The following is a 21,501-nucleotide window of genomic DNA, read 5'->3' as shown; positions in this document are numbered from 1 at the left end:
CCCCTCCGGACCAGTGTGCAATGGGGATAAAAAAATTACTCCTTATGTAGATTTCAATTAGTGGTGTAAGAGACAGTGTAACATTGTACCCCCCCCCTTCTTCCTGATGTCTTTCTTTCTGCTTATTTATCAGTTATCTAAAGGAATAAGACAATAAAGCCGATAAATTGATGTACATCCCCAATGAACTTATACAAATGTACCCCTTCTCTATATTACAATCGTTTGGACGACTTACTGAACCAACCAATCTAAATTCAAGAAAAGTCCTTACAGTTGTTAATGCAACGAATATATTCTTTATAAGTTGCTTCTATAATTTAAAATTTTTTTTTTTATTGGTAGTAATTATTAGATTTGTTTTTTTTTACTAGAAACCTTGCCAGAAGTTAGTGAAGACTCAGCTACTCCAAGTCCTGCTTGCAGACCAGGTTTACTATCTATCTATTTATTCATCTTTATATCTATCTATCTTTATATCTAGGAATCATGACTACACCTAGACATGTGTCAAGTGAACCAGGGGTATATATCTATCTATCTAGAAATGATGACTACACCTAGACAGGTGTCAAGTGAACCATGTGTATCTATCTATCTATATAGGAATAATTATTATGCCTAGACAAGCTTCAAGTGAACCAGAGGTATATATCTATCTATCTAGAAATGATGACTACACCTAGACAAGTGTCAAGTAAACCAGAGGTATATATCTATCTATCTAGGAATGATGACTATGCCTAGACAAGTGTCAAGTAAACCAGGTGTATCTATCTATCTATCTAGAAATGATGACTACACCTAGACATGATTTGCTTTTATTAAAAAATACACCAAAATCAATTTGACTAAAGTCCAGTAAATTTAGATAGAAAATAAGTTGTCTAAAAAAAAAAATTAACAAAAAAAAACATAAAAAGAATTGTAATTTTAAAATAAATAAAAAAACAAGTATTAGTATATTTTGAGTTTCCCACAGAAAGTGCAGTTTTTGCTACAATTTTACAAGAGCAAAAACTATGTTTAAAAGATTGCACAATAGTTCACAGTTATATCTAGAATATTCTAGACTTTTTGTAGGAAACAAAAAGTATAGTTATTTATTGTGATTCAATAATTTCATCATTATTTTGTGTTATATAATTGTATATAGATACTAGAATGTTCTAAGAAACACTTTAATCATACAAGCAAAAACTAATGTAGAAGTTTTTGTCATACTTTTAATACATAAAAAGTTATTATTGCATCATGTGTAAATTTCCAGAAACTTCTTTATTATATGACAAAAAACTAATGTAGAAGTTTTTGTCATACTTTTAATACATAAAAAGCTAATATTGCATCATGTGTAAATTTCCAGAAACTTCTTTATTATATGACAAAAAACTAATGTAGAAGTTTTTATTATACTTTTTAATACATAAAAAGCTAGTATTGCATCATATGTAAATTTCCAGAAACTTCTTTATTATATGACAAAAAACTAATGTAGAAGTTTTTATTATACTTTTTAATACATAAAAAGCTAGTATTGCATCATATGTAAATTTCCAGAAACTTCTTTATTATATGACAAAAACTAATGTAGAAGTTTTTGTTATACTTTTTAATGCACAAAAAAAGCTAGGATTGCATCATATTATGCCATTAACCAAATTCTGGAACATTCTAAGATCTTAGTATAAATAGAGCAGCAAGGTGTCTGGTTTTCAGTGGACTTTGCACACCCACTCACTCGTAACCTTTTATTTAACCTCTGTATCTCTTAAATGTTTAACCTATCTAATGTGTTTATCTGTATACTCTCTCTTTTCTTAACCATTCTGTTAGTTTTTATAAGAATGGTGTTTATTTTTATGTGTATCAATTTTTCATTTATCTTAATTTCTGTTTTACTCTTATTGAGATTTATAGAAATTTTACAAGTTCCCTGTTGGGACTTGTAAAAATCAAATGAAGCTCAAAACTAGAGAAATAGTCTAAGTTCTGAAAAATCATATACTTATGCTGCTTAAAAAAATCTATCTTTAGCAAATTTATCTAAGTTTAACTATTATATCTTTGGACTTGTAAATTTACAAAACATAATGAAGTTTGATGATTATTATTCAAAGTATTTGGATAACAAACAATTACATGTCAAGTGTAAAGAAAATCTTAAAGAATCAAATATTATAAGTTTAAAGTTTACTTTCTTATTAAGAACTTATGGTTTACACTTTGCAAATCCAAAGATATGTTTTAACTGTCATAAAACATATTTAACCTTATATAAAATAATTGAAAATAACTTAAAAAACATTATTATACTTATGTTAGAATACAATACTAAACTATGATACTCACATTTAATCAACAATAAAGTATAAACAATAAACACTTAGTACATTTTTCACTTTGGTATATATTGAATAATTTGAACTTGAAGTTGTGAGACAACAGTTCTTTATTGCACAAAAGTTAATAAATAATAGGAGATCCTCGCGTGGAAGTGTTTACAACACTTAGGTCTTTGTATTAATTTTGCCATTACTTGAGCAGTTTAAGAGTAAAAGTAAAACTAATTTAAAAACTTAACTTATAAGCATATCATAACTTACTAAAGGACCTTTGCCTCTATATTATCTTTGTAAATGTTTATTATTTAAATATTCTTTATCTAATAGACTTTTTCTTAGAAAGCAAAATAATTACTAATTTAAAGCTTGTTAGAAAGTCCTAGTACCTTTGGAAGCGATTAGTAAAGAGCGGAGTTATTCCTGCGGAGGGAATAGCGTGATTAGTGATTATGTATATAGTTGATATTCATTAGGTTATGATAGTCTACATGTACAACTTATTAAAGGACCTTTGCTATTATATTGTCTAAATATAAAGTAACTTCAAAAATACTTTGATGATTCCTTTTATTTAGAAATTCAAAGTAGTTGCTAATATCAAAGCTTGTTAGAAAGCCCTAGTACCTTTGGAAAACGTTAGTAAAGAGTGGAGTTCTTTCCTCCAACTTGATTAGGAATTATTCACGTGCAAAAATAGAATCATTCTTAGTTGAGGGTTAGGAATCAACGTGGTTAGCAATTACATATATAGTAGATACAAATATTTTAAGTTTTGCAAAATTACTAGAGATTAAAGGACAGCTATCTGTAGGCGTTTGGAGCTTTAGGGACTGAAACGCACGACACAAATGCAATTGAGAACCTTGTGTACAAGCAATTGCAACTAGATGACACTCTAGAGGCCCTAGAGAATGCTAGTATATTTGTGGCCATTGGTCGCGGCCCTAGGGGGACACTCGCACCGGTTGACACTCTAGAGGCCCTAGAGCACACCGGAACATGGGAACCTCTATAGTTGTACCTCTCTTTAAGGATGCTTGATAAGAAATATTAAGTTGTATAATACATGCTGAATTAGATTTTGGGACACTGATTAGTACAGCTCTGTAGCTTAATAGCTTGGATTCTAGGAGTAAGGGTACGGTAGCGCATCAAGTTGTACTTGTATAAGTCGGCTATGCAGTTTACTCTGAGTTTCTATTGTTATAAGAAAAGCAAAATACATCTGGTAGCTTGCTAGAGTTTAATTAAGCATTGGATAAATCTTTATTTATTTATTCTTGGAAAATCTAGCTTTATTTAATATTCTCACAAATTATAGCTTATAAGTACTTCATAGCATAATTTTAATCTAAGTTTAAAGTATTGAATTGAACTGTTTTTCTTTGGCAAAGTTGAATTGTTTATCACATCTATCACTTGAATCAATTTAGTCTAACCAGCTAAATGTTGTAAACTTTGACAATATTGCGTTTAACTTATTCGGTTTGGTAGCTAAGTTTATGCTTTGTCATATGAGTTGGAGATTGGCTTCAACTTGGTTGGTATTCTCTTCTTGTTCTGAAACTTGGCACGTTTTATTAGAATTGGGAGAAAACATATCATTTGGTGCAACATCGGGTTGTTCAATATTTTTTTTTGGTGTAAAGGGGGGTGCATATTAGTTTGTTTTTACATCAAAAAAAAACTAAAGCTGAACAGGTTTTACATTATAGGGAGATTCAGAAAGGTTAAAGTGCAAGTGCAAAGTAATATAACTAAAAAGTGAAGTGCAAAGTAATATAACTAAAAAGTGAAGTGCAAATTCTTACATATATATTTTTTTTCAATAGTGAATAGTGTATTAGAAAATTGGTGAGAATATCTTAAAGTGAAGTTTATATATATATTTTTTTTTCAATAGTTTACAAGAAAATTGGTAAGAATATTTTAAGTGCAAATTTTTAAGGTATATTCTTTTTGTATTATTGTACTAGAAAATTGGTAAGAATATTTCTAAAGTACAATTTTTCCAGGTATATCATTTTTGCATTATTGTACTAGAAAATTGGTAAGAATATTTTTAAAGTACAATTTTTTCAGGTATATTCTTTTTGCATTATTGTACTAGAAAATTGGTAAGAATATTTCTAAAGTACAATTTTTCCAGGTATATTATTTTTGCATTATTGTACTAGAAAATTGGTAAGAATATTTCTAAAGTACAATTTTCATATATATTTTTTTTCCATTATTGTACCAGACAGTTGGTAAGAATAATTTAAAAAAGGAGTGTAGATAGATTCTTTTTGCATTACTGTACCAAAAGAAATTTTTGGGAGGAATCTTCTAATAAGTTTTATATCAATTAGAATAATTTTATATTTCCATTTTTAAGTCCGCAAGTTTTGAGATAGATTCTTTTTGCATTACTGTACCAAAAGGAATTTTTGGGAGGAATCTTCTAATAAGTTTTATATCAATTACAATAATTTTATATTTCCATTTTTTAAGTCCGCAAGTTTTGAGATAGATTCTTTTTGCATTACTGTACCAAAAAAAAATTTGGGAGGAATCTTATAGAAAGTTCTGATATCAGTTAGAGTAATTTTACATTTGTATATTAAATCCGCGGTGAGTTTTAAGTAAAGGGTTCTTTTTGCATTATTGTACCAAAGAAAATTGGGAGGAATCCTTTAAGAAGTTTTATATCAACTAGACTAGCTTCTTTAATAAGCTTTAATAAGAAGTTTTATATCAGTTAGACTAACTTCTATAATTGTATCTCAAGTTTTAAAATTTAGTATCTCAAGTTTTAATTAAAAGAAATTTTAGCCAGCAAAATTAATTTTTATATTTGTATCTCAAGTTTAATAATTTCATTAACATCTATATTTTTCATTACTTTATCAATTTTTGATCCCACAATTTTTTAAACCAAAAGTGGTTTTAGTCAGTCATATTTTAACATCTATTAAGGATCTTTTAATACTTATTTAAAATGAAATTACTAAGAAAACGTAGTAAAAGTAGGGAAAAATATATTGACTATTTGAGAAATATGTCAAATCTTATTAAGTCCGACGGACAAGGGGACTTAGAAAGTTTACCAATCTCGTCTCAGGATTTAGTAGAAGATGAAACTAGTCCTGAGTTTAATATTACTGAAAGAGTTATGTCTAGAAATGCAGAAGACTTAGACTTAGTAAATAATATGAATGATACTGTTGAGATACTAAAACAAGATATTAAGTTTAATAATACTATTGATAATAACTTAGGCCGTATATTGCTTGAATTAACTGCTCAAATAAATGATTTGAATAAGAAAACAAATCTACCTAAAGGTAAATCAGTAGATGAAACTGTTAATGATTTTAATGAACATTTAAAGGACTTAAAAACTAGTATTAATGATAATGTCAATAGGAGAGTGGGTAAGATTGAAGACTTAGTAGAACAACGTGTTAATGAGGCCTTACAGAAACATGTTAGAGAAAAAGCTTTTAGTAACTATATCAATCATGCTGAAACAATTTTCCCCCCAAGTTTTGATTGTAGTTCTATTTCAGTTATTTCTGATGAAAAGTTAGGTCTAATCAATCACACTTTTCCTACTAGACATAAATTTAGCGGTTTTGGCACTCCTTCCGTTGTAGAATTTTTGAGAAATATGAATGCGGCACAAGCTCAATGTAAATTATCTGAGCATACATTTAAAGAAACACTCCTAAGATGCAAAACAGGAGAAGTATATGATAGTGTAGCTACAATGGTAGATGGAAATATACCACTTTTTGAAATATATAACGCGTTATTAACTAAATATGATACAAGATTAAGGCCTGAGCATGCCCAATTAGAACTTGAGAATTTTATTTTGCCTAAGGATCCTACATTTAATAAAGTTGTTAGTAAAATTTTGGCTCTATGTCAAAGAGCTTGTTTAGAACATGAAGAGCCTGCTAGGACTCAAATTTATAATTTAACTGCTATTGGATACTTATTAAAAAATTTACCTGATGGATCAATAAATGACGGGGTAAAGATTAGAGCTGATTTAGGTTCAGAGTTAGGTAGACTCCCATCATTTTCTGAATTAGTACAAGCACTTAGAAAGTAGGCTGGTGCTATTGATTTAAACTACAAAAGAGATAACAATAGAAAAAGGTATAATAGGGTTGAGAAGTCAAAAGTGAGTGATATCCCTGCACCTATATTTTCTGCAAGAAACAATATGCATGCAAAAAATATCTAAGATCAATCACAAGTAGAATTTTTAGGGAATGGAAATTATCGCAACTTTAATTCTCAATCTTTTAACAATATAAGCCCTGCAGGCACTATATATAATAATGATAGTCAGCAAAGATATAAAGATTATTATTATAGAGATAACATAAAACAAAATCCTAAGCATATTCCTTTAAGAGATAGCTCTAAAAAAAATAGCAGAAATAATGATAAAAATACTAACAGTAAAGATTATGGAAACCATGTTAAAGTAAATGGTAAATTAAAATGTAATTTATGTGGTAAAGGCACCCACACTAGCGACAAATTTTGTTGAGAAATGAAAAATGATGAAAGAATTATAAAATATACGGTCTCAACTTCTAAACCTTGTCTTGTCTGTAAAAATGAGATTGGTAAAACTTTATTTCATCCATCTTACAGGTGTTTTATAAGGCCAGTTGCAAAACAACTTAAAATGCAGGGTAGATGGAAATATCCTAATGCTGAAGAGAGGTGGCAACTTAGTAAGCAATTAGGAGTTAATTTAGCATAAAAAAATATCTAAATTTAAAAAACAAATCTTTTCAAAACCCACCCTCTGGGGAGCTGAAAAGCGTAAATATTTCTGTAGATATAGGACGAAAAATATATATACCATGTAAATTTTCATTTAAAGATTCAAAATCTAAACAAACCACAGGCATGTATGATACAGGAGCTGACACCTGTATAATGAAATTCTTATATTTTTAAGACTTTGTTCTGAATAAAGTAAACAAAATATCTTGTCTTAAATAAAAAGAAAGTAATTATGAAGTATCTGGTATAACAAATAGAACTATTGATGTTATTGGCTCAGTTTATATGTCCATGTTTTTTTTACGAGAGGGCCAGTACTTAGTATAGAATTTTGATAGTTGATTTATTTGATCAATTTCTAACTGATTCACCTTTATTATTGCATCAAGAATGCAAACATTATTTGGTCAATACTAATGCCTAGTAGTCTAGAAAATACTATTAAAGTAATTCAACGTAATAAATATGGGAATAGGATAATAAACAGTCCATATTCTACAGATATTTTAGTAATTTAAATGCTTCTGTATTTTCAAAATCATCTAAATATGTAATCGAAATCAAATTATTAGTTTTACAATATAAAGTTCTATATGATAAAATGGATAGACTAAAAATAATAGCAACTGTAGTAAAAATTTATAACAATATCAGTATGTAGTAAATGCCTTAGTTGAAAATTTAAGTAATAAAACTTTTTCTTGGGTAATTAAAGCAATAATTGATTTATTTAATAAGCAATACACATTGTATCCTATTAAAGATAATTCAAAACATATTAAACGATAAATGAAAAGGCTTAAAACAGATAAAGTATCTATTATATCACAAAGTAAATTACCCAATGTTAAAAAGAGGTTTCACTTAAAAATATTGTCATAAATGAACCTCTAGTTTTTCAAAGAAAAGTCAAAGATAAAATCAAAATGTTATAAGGTTGATATTAGCTTTTCAAATCATTCGCCAGATCTATTAGATTATACAGCAATAAATATTAATGTAAATGATCCAAAGGTCAGTTTAACAGATAAACATTAAATAAAAAGTAATACCAAACTATGAACTTAACAAAAATTATTATGATGTTGAACATTCAGTTCAATTTGGATTCTAAATTAATTGGAATCATATTATGATATCCCATCATCAATTAAATTGAAATTTAACGATTTTTGGAACCATTGGCCAAGTCCTTGCCATATTTATAGTAGCTTTTTGATCATTCTCTAGTCTTTGAAAATAAACAATTAATACTGTAATATATAAAAAAAAAGTATACATTTCTAAGCTTGGAAGTATTCATAAATACTCTCACATACATAGTATATCACAAAAAAAACTAAACATGGAAATGTATCACCTTAAAATGGAAATTGAAACTATATGTAACTATTTGACTGACCTTATTTTACAAAGGAAAAAACTACCAAGGCAACAGGCCCAATATTTTAGAGATACCTTAAATATAGCAATGAGACTTAATGGTATCTATCCTGAATTTGAAGATAGAGAATATATTTTTAATTTTAATGAAAATTCAATTCCTTCGTGGGTTACTACCAGTGCTTATCAAAGTCATATTGAAAAATCTTCTTTACTATTCAAATCTTTTCAAAAAACTCAAATGACAATTATTTTAAAGCCCAATAAAGTATTATTAATAAAACGAAATAGAGAGAGTGTGCTTTATGAAAATTCATTTTCTAATAAAGCACATGATAATAAGTTCTTTACTACAAATTTATTGAAAAAACGATACAAAATAACCTAGAATTTACTCAATAATAATAGGGTATCAAGAATAGTCTAAAACTTTACTATTTATATGTTTGGAGCAATATTTGAGAATATTTGTATTGAACTATTAGAGAACATATTATGTACAAACATATCTTAGATACTGAGCATAATGACAATAAGTATAATACAAGATTATTATTATTACCAATGACAGGCCAGTATACATATCAATTGACCAATGATAGGCCAGTATGAAGTAATTTTATAATGACTGTAAAAGGTTTCTGGAGTTATTATTATTATTACCAATGGTAGGCCAGTATACATATCAATTGACCAATGATAGGCCAGTATGAAGTAATTTTATAATGACTGTAAAAGGTTTCTAAGGTTATTATCTTTATTACCAATGGTAGGTCAGTATACATATCAATTGACCAATGATAGGGCAGTATGAAGCAATTTTCATAATTACTATAAAAAGTTTCTAATTGTGGTTTTATTTTATATGCAACTTTAGGGTTATTACAAGCCACTAGAAAAATAGTAACTGCTAATGAACTGTTTTAACCTGTAACAATAAATGTCTTTATTATCTGTATAATTAAGATGTTTAAGACAGTCATACTAAAATTAGTAATTAGGGGGGGTTAAGATAGAATATGACTAGCCAAATTTAGGTTTAGTTTTCATAAAATTTGAAAATAATCCAACGAATTTTTAAGTCGCGTTTTTCAAGATAGTAAACCTGACATTGCTCAAATTAAATCACCATATATTGTAAAAGACTCTTTAAATACCTACATGTCCAAACAAACAATAATGACTGTAAAAGAGTGGCGTGTATGGGTAGAAAATAATTTGCCATTTATTGAGATTGACAGATCAAAATTGACAGAAAAACAGTTCCAAGTAAAATCGTAAATAATGAAAAACAATAGAAAGTAATGTAGTAAATAAGAGAAAAGGGAATAAAATGAAATTTTACAATTTTCTAGTTAATTATAAAATTAGTAGTTTAAAAGCAACTCGCGGCTTCGGCACTAGCCTCTAGGGGCCTTGCCCTAAGAAGTTTGATAGACATAATTCTTTGTATTTTAGAATTTCGGAGGGGGTTTCAACCTTTTCTTTATTTCTAGTTTAAAAGAAAATAGCTTAAAACCATCACAGGACCATTAGGTTTATTCCCTGAAGAAAAGAGCCCAATCGGTTCAGTAATTACTGAGATCTTAATTTTTAGACAGGCAGACAGACATCGTTCTACTTTCTACATAGATGGAAAATATAATAAGAAATGAATTAGATTCTTAAATTTTTGGGTTAGCATTTCTTAAAGAATTTAGCTGAACATAATGCTAGAACAGTATTTAATTCCAGAATTGATATGCCTGATAGTATTTTGGATAAATATCTAGCTATGGTTTATACATCTGTAAACCATGGCGGTCCTAAGAAAATGATTGACAATTTAATAAATTACTGTAATTCAAACTTACAGAAATTGCGTCATAAATATGCAAGTATATGTGTAGCATGTATATTTTTATAAAGGCAAAAAAGTTAATGGTTTTCCCACAAACAGCTAGAGTTCTGAAATAGATACACATGGATTTTACTAAAGGTTTAGGAACAGCAAATAACGCTGGTTTATTTAGCTCAAATAAAACAATCAAATTATTAGCTCTTTTGGGTTGTTAATTTATTTATTTATCAAATTTCTTTAAAATGTCTAATTAAACAGCAGAGAGCTATGTGGGGCTAGTTAAATAAATAATGAAAAAGATATTATCTAATCAACCTAATTTAAATTGGACATTTTTTTTACCATCTATAGGCGCTCAATTACATTACTATAATCGTATAGCAAAGACAGGTTTTACACCTAATCAATTAGTTTTGGTATTGAGTCATATTTTAGTAAATGATATTTATATTAACCTTTAGTACCAAAATTTCATCCTATAATTTCTCGCAGTGTATAATTCTTTGAAACAACAATTAAGCTTGACAAAAAGTTTGTAAACTACGAGAAAATTTATTATAGAACAAAGGCCAATAGAAATAAAATCACTAGAGCGTTTCAAGCAGGAGATGTAATTTTTTTGAGGATATGAATAAAATATTATGTAGCACTTAAAACATATTATCATCATATATTATTGTTATTGTAAAATTAAATCCAGTCTCAGCCTGGATATCTAGAATTATAGATTAATTAACTATTATCAGGCCATTTAATCATTAAAAAATATACCTCTTTCTAATTAATTCAAAATTTACTTTCTTCTGTAAAGACTGAAGAAACACCAAAACAAATAACATTTGACATACAAACAGACGAGCAAAAGTATAGATTAGATTCATTACTTTAAAGTCTTATTTAATCAAATTTTTGTCTAAAGTTCTTTAGTTTTATAATTTTAAGTAATGATAAAGGTTTTAATTTATGCAGTAAGTAAATAAAAATACACTATATGATATCTAAAATATTTAGTTCCATTAAAATAGGATAAAATTAAAATTTTTGTTGCTCATTCTATTTGTGATATCTCTAGTAGACACAAACCAGAAATGGAAATGACAAGTGTCAATTTCTTGTTTTAAACTTCCTTTAAGATTGCGTCATGCTTTAAATATAATTATTTTAACCATACGAGCAACATAATAGCAACTAATATTTTTGACTCAAAATAAATTTTAAAAACTCAATCATTAAGAATCTTGTATTTTTAGCTACTTTTATAACTTTTTCATGTTCGGAAGATGTGATAGAATTTTTCTATCATGAAAAAAATAACCGAGATAAATATTTAGATTCAACTAAATTAGTTGTTAAAATTATTTTTGACTATAGCCAGAATATGAAGGATGTAAATACACTCTTCCAAACATCTTTTACTGAATTAAAAACTGAACTAAATAATGATAAAGCTCAAATTGAAGCAAAAGGTTCAAATATAGCTATTAGTTTAAGTAAATTTTTTACACTTGCAAATAGATATGATCAATTATCAAAGGAAATTGATACTATGATTTCTCATATGACAGCTCTAGATCAACAAATTAATGCAGATTTCAAAGTAAATTATATAATAAATGAAAATAAACAATCTTTCCATTTAGACAATTTTAAGATGCTTCAAAAATATTTAAAAGAAGCTTTTGAACCTATACCTTCAATAGCTGAAGCAATGAAAAAAGATAATACTTTTATTAGAGGGGTAGACCTTACATTTAATAATCTCTATATTCCTGCAAGAATTTTAATAAGTTTTCTGGAAAACTGGATAGTAACTTTCAAATATTGTTTCCAAGGGGTTGTAAAAAATGATCTTAGAAGAAAATTGACTCCTGAAAATAAACACTCTGATTTAGTAAATATCAATTCTATAGGATCAGGTCTGGTTGATAGTAAACCAACATTCTATTTAGAATTGAATATTTTATCAAACAAAATTAAATATAATTCTTTGATTGCGGTACCATACTCGGGAATTTCTTTAGATTCTTATTATTACTACAATACAGAAAACCAAAAGATTGCTAAATTTATCACTGAGGATGAAAAACAATTGGGACTAAATGAAGCTATAACTTTTTGTTTAAAACATATAAATGATAAGAAATTTGACCTTATTATTCAATATTGTCCTTTTATTAGCAATACAAAATTATTTCAAATTACAAACGAGGGAATTTTGCTTTTTAAACATGATGATAAAATAGGTAAAGCATTTGTGATAGGGCTTCAAAAGGATTTAAATAGTTCAAATTACCCGGTACATATTATGTTTAATGGGAAATTGGAATTTAATCTACCTCACAAAGGAGATGTGGTAATAGTAAGACAATCTAATTTTAAAGTAATTTCTTCCTCGTTAACATCTGATCAAAGACATCTATTGGAATTAAAAGTTAATGATACCAGAAGTAATCTGGAACAAGCTACAATTATTAAACATATAAGTAACTACTTCAAAAATTCATATTATCAGATATTCATTAATATTTTTGTGTTTACCTCAATAGCGTTTTTGGGAGTTGGATCCAAGGAATTATATGAAAAAATTAAAGCACATTACAAACCTCGAAATAGCTCTAAAAAACTTATAATAAACAGATTGGAAACAATACCTTTGAGATCTAGAAGTAGACGTTAAAATTTAAGCAATGTTATAGTTGAACAGTAGTTCTAAGTATCAGTTTTAAAAGTAAATTTTACAATATTTTTTTGGGGGGGGGTTGACAACTTTTAGTTAAAACAATGTTTTAACCATTTGTTATTCTCCTTCCAGTAGAATTCTTCTTCCAGTCGATAACCTAAAAAGCAAATTATCTATTCGGAAATATAAAATATAATTAAAAAAAAAACCAGTTGAATCAAAATAGGTAATCTAACAAGGTGAAAATATCTCATCCTTATGTATTTAAAATATCCAAAGTAAAGTGTATCTCATTCCAATGCATTTAAAATATTCAAAGTAAAGTGTATCTCATCCCTATACATGGAAAAAACTGTTATTATTAACTAGTTTTAAGCGTTTTCGGGTTTTTGATAAAAAGTTTTCTTTCAGAAAATATTGAGTAACTTTAAGACTAATATCATATGTGTTTTCAACATTGTAATAGAATTTTAAAGATCGGGCTCGATTAAAGAGAAACTACAAATAAAAACTTTTCTTTGTTTCAATCATATTTTGGTTTTAATATATAAGGCGGAAAAATTATTTAAGCAGTTATGTTTAGAACTAACTTTTGTCGGTGAAACATAAAACTTTAAGTGATTAAAGAATGAAGAGATTTTCTGGTAGGCTTTATTTTATAATATCATTTGAATTTTCAACAAATTTTATAAGATAGAGTATATAGCTTACATTAGATAGGATTTTATGTTTTAGGAAGGAGTCTAGAACTAGATATATGTAATACAAAAGTGTAGAACTATTGCCTTAAGTTTTATCATAATTTTTACATAGTGAAATTTTTTGAAAGATTATTAAAATTCCTTTAATTTTTTTTTCTAATTAAAAGATTTTAGATTTACGTTTGAAATTGTAGATTCCTAAGTAAAATTAGAAAAATATTTTAATGTAATATTCCCTATGATCTTCAACAAATTAAAGAGTAATATAGGAAAGTTTATTTCATTTAAATTTAACAAAGCCAGTTTTTCTTTCCAAATATAATAACTGTTGAGTTTTAGTTGAAAACATAAAAAAAAATTATCTAAGTAATTATTAAAGTAAAATTTAAACTTTAAATAAATAGATATATATAGAGGACCTTTAAGCATCTTAATTAAACTCTTATATGTTGAGGCAATGAAAGTATAAATTCTAGTGTTTCTTTAAGCAGTACAATTTTGGAACCCAAGTATATTTCCTCTAAAAATGGCAAAAAGAATACCTAACAAAAAGAATGATATTATCTATAGGTTAAATACACCAGGTTGTAAAGACCTTTAGTTAAATAAAATTGTTCACATATCTCGAAAATGAAAATCAACTATATAATAATCATTAAATTGATTAGCTGTAGTAGAATATCTACACCTACTTAAGATTGAATACACCTAGGTTGTAAAGATCTTAACAAATGCTACAAGAAAGAGAGAGGACAATACTTTAAAAACTAAATTCTAGTGTAAGAGAAATATTAGTTTGAACTTAAATGCCTCCCCAAAAGAAAGTTTAATTAAGTTTATTGAAATAAGACTTTATATATTGAGTTTGTTAGATTAAGATTAGGTTAAGATATATTAGGATATAAAAGGGTAATTAAAATAGAATTGAAGTACAGAAAAAAGATTTTGAATAATTATAGCGGGAAAATTTTATCAAGAAGCAAGATTTTATAAACATATTTATCCAATTAACAGGCTTAACTTAATTCTTTAATTATCTAGACTAAGACTTCTCCTATAAACAAGATGTATATTAAAAGATTATTACATAATTAACATTATTTGTATGATTGGAAGTTTAAATCTAAAAGGAACTTAAAATTTATATCGAAAGATTGAACCGAAACATTTAGTTATAAGTTTTGCGCTAATTAAAAAAAATAATAAGTTTTTACCACTGAGGAGGTCAAATATTTGTTAAGAAGAATCACGTTTTAAAAACAACACTGTACTTAAGTTAAGTTTGAATATTATTTACAATTTTTGAAAGATTTAGTTTAAGTTTAAAACAAAAGGTTATTTACAATTTTTAAAGTATAAATTTGAGTAAAAAATATATAAGGTAGCTTATCAAAATTGAATTTTCTGAGGTAGTTAAAAAAAATATAGTTATTATTTAGGCCAAAAACTTTAAAACAAAACATTATTCATAAATTACATAGTAGTTGAATTAGTTTATAATTTTATCACTGTTTTTATAAGAATTTGATGGAGGAATTTTGAAATTTTGAAATCTTTATTATACATGCCAAATTATATAAGAAAATAGAATAATAAGTATTTAAGCTTTGAGATCTTAGTTTGCTTACTATCACGAAAAGACACGAGGTAGTTTATTATGTTTGAATTATTGAGGTAGTTAAAAAAAGTAATATTTATCACTTAAGCCAGAAACTTTAAACTGAAATGTTTTGTTACAATTTATGAAGAATTTCTTTTGATTTAAAAAATTTTTTTTCACTAATTTTATGAGATTTTTGGTGGTGAAATTTAGAGAATTTTGAATTTGTATATTTTATCACAATTTTTATCACAGTTTAAGTCCAAAAGTTGAAAGTCCGAAAAAAGTCCGAAAGCAGAGTTTTTTTTACCAGTTATGTATATTGAAATTTAAAGAATTTTGAATTTGTATATTTTATCACAATTTTTATCACAGTTTAAGTCCAAAAGTTGAAAGTCCGAAAAAAAAAGTCCGAAAGCAGAGTTTTTTACCAGTTATGTATATTGGGGTTTGGAACCATCTGAAACAAAATTAAAATTGATTAACCCATTCGTGACAATTCGTGCAATAATGCACGATTTAAAAAACCATAAAAAACACATGAAATTTGAAGGTTTAGGTCTTTTTCGGCTTAATGAATATTATAGAGTCAGGATATGGGCAAAACATTCTATTATATAAGTTTGGTATTGGTCAACCATAAATTAGTACAAAACCATTTGTTATGGCTTCACCATCAAATTCGAAAAAAATATTTTTAAGAAGGTAAAAAATACTCATTTGATTTAAATATTTTTAAAAAGGTAGACTTATCATCTAGTATTTTTTATATATTTTACAACAAAAAAAGAATTTTAGACATAGGTGTTTTTTTAATGCGCTTTTTTTCACATTTAATTGTCGTACAATAATGAACGATTCGGAACGTGCACTATTGAACGATCTATAAATTCGTGTAATATAGATCGATTGGGATCGTACACTATAGAACGATAATTTTTAAATACATTTAATGTTCCAAAAAATCAACTTTTAGCAATGTTTCATAGATGAAAATCTTCCCAGGACCTATGAGAAGCTTCACTGTAAAGGATAACCGAACAGATTCAGCATTTAGCGAGATCCTTTGGTATACACAGACAGACAGACTATAGATATTCTGTTAATTTTCGTATTGACATTATCTATCTATCTATGTTTAAAAACACTTGCTATACCTTAACAACAACTATAAAACGTCCTTATCTTGTCTAGTAGCAAAAAAGACAATTTCTCAAATTTTCTCCTGTTCTCTTTCTTTTTCAATGTATCTCTCTCTCTATGTCATTTCCTTTCTCTAAAGTTTTCTCTGCTATCGGCTGGGCCATTGTTATCTAATGGAGGGAGAAGTAAAATAGCCTAAAACTAACCAAAGACTTACATATATATGACATATGTTATAGCCTTAAACAATCCCGTGAAGCTTCCTAAAATGGAGAACTCAATCGGTTCAGTGGTTGGCAAGATATTGACAGACAAACATAAAAAAAACTAAAAGCTTTCTATAATAGGATGGATAGATCAAAATCTATAGAAATAAATTTTTTCTTTCAATATATCAATATGTAATGGATGTCTGTATGTCTATCTATCTTTCCATGTGTTTTCTAAAATTCATTTCTATCAAAAAGCATTTAAATCTATCTATATCCATATAATTTTTTCATATATGCAATAAGTATTCTTAAATAAATACACCTCTAAATAGCCTAAAACCGACTGACAAAGTAAAACTCGATGCTTATTGCTTTTAGAAATCTTCATATTTAAGATTTTTCTTCTATCAGAATAAGCTGACGTATAATACAAAAAAACTTTTTAGACATAGCCACATTTAGAACTATAAAGTAGCTTCGCTACTAAATTTAATTGATACAAATTTTTAGCCCTCTCACAGCAAATAAACAAGGATAAACATATTTAAAAGTAGCGCCGCAATAATAGGGTAATAAGTTTTTTGGAGGGTAAAAGGGTTGTATTAAAATTATACAATTATTGAAGACATTTTTAATTGTTAAGTTTATGAAAGTTGAGTTTTTTTAAGTCTAGTTCCCTTATAGAAATATCCTACAAATAATCAACTTCTTTCTTTACATCAAAATTCTAAAGTAGAAAGTATTGTTTCACGTCTTTCGAATGTGATAGGTACTCTCAACGCTAAAGTTTCTAAAATATACAAATAACTATTTGTCATTATTATTCTAATAGAAAATAAATAATGAAAACAACAACCACACCACAATCCCCTCTTGCTACGCATATTCAAAATCTTCAACAGTTGAATCCAACAGGGAGTTGAATCCATTTTTATAGAAGCAGAAATATAATCTATGATTACGGTTTTGACCCTCTAAAAAACGTAATCTACCAATCCCCTTTCCCCTCTCTTGGTGATGATATCATCAACGCCGATACGATTTTTAAAATGTACCATTCCACTTTCAATAGAGGCGAAACTGGAATAGTACATTTATGTTTACATATCAGCATATTCATAAACATTGATTTCCTTATTTAAATCGACATAATAGTAATGGTATATTCTATTTATTATTTTTATTTTACATAAAATTTTTTTAAAAAACGCGCGGCTAGAGCTAACTACACATGTAAGAACACACTTCTTTGTAGAAAATATATTTCGCTTAATTCAAGCCTTCTCAATTCTAATTGTTTGAGAGTTTATGTACAACTGAAAAAAATTTTAATTATAAATAGTATTTTAAACATTCCTACAATTAACATAATTTGAAAATAGTTAGTATGATTTCAATTATGTCGATGTTAAAAGTGTAAACCACCATTCCAGTTTTGCCTCTCTTGAAAGTGGAATGGGACATTTCAAAAATCGTACCGGCATTGATGATATCATCACCAAGAGAGGCAAAATTGGATTGGTAGATTACAAAATTCATATCGGCGTTGATGATATCATCACCAAGAGAGGGGAAAGTTGAATGGTATATTACGTTTTTTAGAGGGTCAAAACCGTAATCATAGATTATATTTCTGCTTCTATAAAAATGGATTCAACCCTTTATTTCAGCTGATTTTTTGTTTGTTTTGTATTGGTTAGACCACTATTAAAAATGTAGCGCAAGTGTAAATATGTTTAAAATGTCAAAAAATTGTATAGGTATGTGTTTTTACTATTATAAATTATAAAGATTTAATTTTAATCAGCAGTTTTACCTACCCAACATTTTATAATGATGCGATGCATCTCTACGATTCATTAAATCAAAGAAAAATAGAAATATTAAATATCTGATTAAGATTTTTCAAAAATATACTTTTTTCCTTTACAGGACGATTGAGAATGAAAACTTTTGTTTTTGAAATATATATTTGGCCTGTACAAAGATGTTAGTTTGATAAGGTAGTCTTGGGTTAAGATGGATTAATAGATTTTAAAACTATTCTAAAGGAATAATGCATTGGGACGATACATTGATATACAATTATATCTCCAATGATGATAAACAGTATTACTGATTCGGTAATTTAAAAATAATGGTTTAAAAGTTTAGACACAACTCTTTTGGAAACAACAAACCAAAATGCAATAAAAATACCCACAGGTATACACTTTTGGGTACCTGTGTAATTTACAGCCCATGTCCCCTCCCTCCCTGTTAGTTATAGAGTCGCTGCGCATATAGAGAATGTCCAAAATTCATGGCGAATTTAACCAATTTTTACGTACCCTAAAAATATTTAATATCCTTTTGGGGGCATATTAAGCCCTCCCCCCCACCAATCTGTAAAGGTTAAGCTTTAAAATTTTGCTATAATTAGGGTTGGTCTGTCCATCCGTCTGGGACAGTTAACTCTTTTCTTTAATTTAAACAGGTTAGAATTGAATACTGATTCCTATTACCACAAGGAATAATGTTATTAGCAAAGCATCTCTATATTCAAGTCCTGAAAATGTAAGTATGTCCTTATACAGTATCCTGTATTTAAGAAGTTTGAACAAATTTGCTTCCAATTTTGTTTAGACTTATATATTAATTTTCTGCTTATTCAGTTCTGACACTCTACAAGTGTTAATTTTTGTTTGCCTTACTATTTCAAGGTTTCGCTTTTATGGATGATGTTATCCTTAAATGAAAATTGATTAGAAATGAAGCAGCTTATTTTTTGTTCTACTTTATACATACCCCCCCCCCCCCCCCCCCCCAATGTGTGATCAAGATGCCTCTGGAGATATATATAAGCCAACTTATCTTAGCATAATATTCCCCTTCCCCCACCTCCCCCATCCCCTCAATAATTATGGTTTATTTGTGCAATTGTGTTTCAATTTTTAGTGTCGTGCAGTAGTGTTCGATCCGAATCGTGCAGTACTGAACGAAAAAAAAAACTTTTTTGTCTTACATATTATCAAAAAACTTATTTCTAGACTTGTTTAAGTTTGATAAAAACTAAGAAACCCTGAAAATTTCACAAAAATCGGATTACGGGAAGTAGAATTGTCACTAATGGGTTAACATTCATTTATTGTAATAAGGAAATAATTTTTAGTAAAAAAAACTTTAAGATGTGCAAACTAAAGAACTATAAACTTATAGTTAGAAATAACTCCTCTAATTTAAGGGGCAGGGATGAAATTATAGTTAGAGCTTCCAATATAGATTTACGACTCATGGAAGAAATTTTATTATGGCTTATTCAACAAACCCGATTAATATTAATGCAGAAAATTAGTAACTTAAAGAATAAGGAAAAAAGTAAACATTGCATTAGAAAGAATAAGCAAACTGATGATTTAAATAAGTCATCAACATTTTTTGAATACATTGAAGTTAATATGCGTTTAGCTAAGCAAGTACAGAGGGCAATGCTTCTTAACGTAGTTAAAACTTTAATGAAAAACTTTAAAAACTTAAAAACAATACTAGCTTTACCAAATAATTTGTTAGAAAAATAATAGGTGAAAAGTTTAATTTTAAAATACTGTAAAACTTTTATAAAATTTGTAATTACACATATAGTAAGCTAGGTACTGTAGTTAAGATTTGTTTTATAAGGAAAACTTTTCTTACTCTATTCACGGGCAGCAAGAAAGGGTTTCTTGACTGTTCCAGTTCCGCAGCTAGACGAGTCTATAAATAAAAAATTTTTATTAGGTAGGAATTTATGTTTTTAATATCTGAAAGTATACATGATCAGAAAAAAGTCAGTATATATTATAGAAAGGGTACTTAAGATTTGATGAGTTTAAAGTAAATTAGAAGGAAGTAAATTAAATCATTTGAATTAAAGAAATTTAATTACCAAAAACCTAGTATAAAATTTTAGTATATTAAAGTTACAGAAGCAAAGTAAAACTTAATGAATTAGGTAGCTAATAATTAGTTTAATACACCTATAAATAATTAGCAGGGATTCTATGCAATCAAATAAAAATAGCCTACTGTCTATCAAAGTTTATTTAAGTTTAGAATGACTTTTATAAAAGTAAAAATAATAATTTCTTTCAGAAGATATAAAAGCCTTATTTGATATACCTCTAGATTTATCTCAGGGGGTTGGGGCATCATTTCTATCGCCTGATTTGTCCGAGGGGGTTGTTGGTGATGGTGACGCAACTCTAGTTCTTGACTATCTTGAAGGTTCTCGTCTCGTTCGGGATCTAAAATATAAAAAGACTATTAACTAAATTATATTAAATGATTATTAAAGAATATTTACATCCCTGTAACATCACTTATAGCGAATATTGGGTTTTAAACAGATGTGAATACCATAAACTAAATAAAAATCTAATTATAATCTATACTACTATACTCATATTTTTTATAATTGTCATTAACATATTAGAAAGGAGATAAAAAAAACTTTACCTGGTTGGGAAATATTTTGCCTTCTCTTCTTAAAACATAGTCTCAATACCGCCGCCGTTCTAAAAAAAATGACAGCTGTAATTACTTCAGATGCTAGTATCAAAAAACCTACCCGGGCTACAAAGCTATCTGTAGGTCTGGACTTTTATAGTCCTGGATTAATAAAGATTTTACCAAGAAATTGCGTCAAAATAGACCTGCGTTTCCAAATTAAAGCACCCGAAAGTCATTTTACTATGCTTAGGGAGCGATCAAGTTTAAGTTTAAAAAATATAATATGCACTGGTGGGATCATAGATCCTGATTATTTGGGTAATGTTTATTTCATAC

At 27.6% G+C, this 21,501-nt stretch overlaps 1 protein-coding gene across 1 annotated transcript in view; it reads left to right on the top strand.

The window, feature by feature from the left end:
- The first annotated feature begins 376 nt into the window (after positions 1 to 376).
- LOC145327755 (uncharacterized) overlaps positions 377 to 21,501 on the top strand; it is a 35,077-nt gene continuing 13,952 nt past the window's right edge. The window contains exon 1 of the mRNA XM_080171311.1: positions 377 to 431. The gene's annotated coding sequence lies outside the window, so the exon portion shown is untranslated. The remainder of the gene's footprint in view (positions 432 to 21,501) is intronic.

This window comes from Acartia tonsa, chromosome 9 (genome assembly GCF_053477335.1).
Source record: "Acartia tonsa isolate MP-2025a chromosome 9, ASM5347733v1, whole genome shotgun sequence".
Lineage (NCBI taxonomy): Eukaryota > Metazoa > Arthropoda > Copepoda > Calanoida > Acartiidae > Acartia > Acartia tonsa.
The sequence above is the reverse complement of the archived record's forward strand: the minus strand, read 5'-3'. Positions and strand labels throughout refer to the sequence as shown.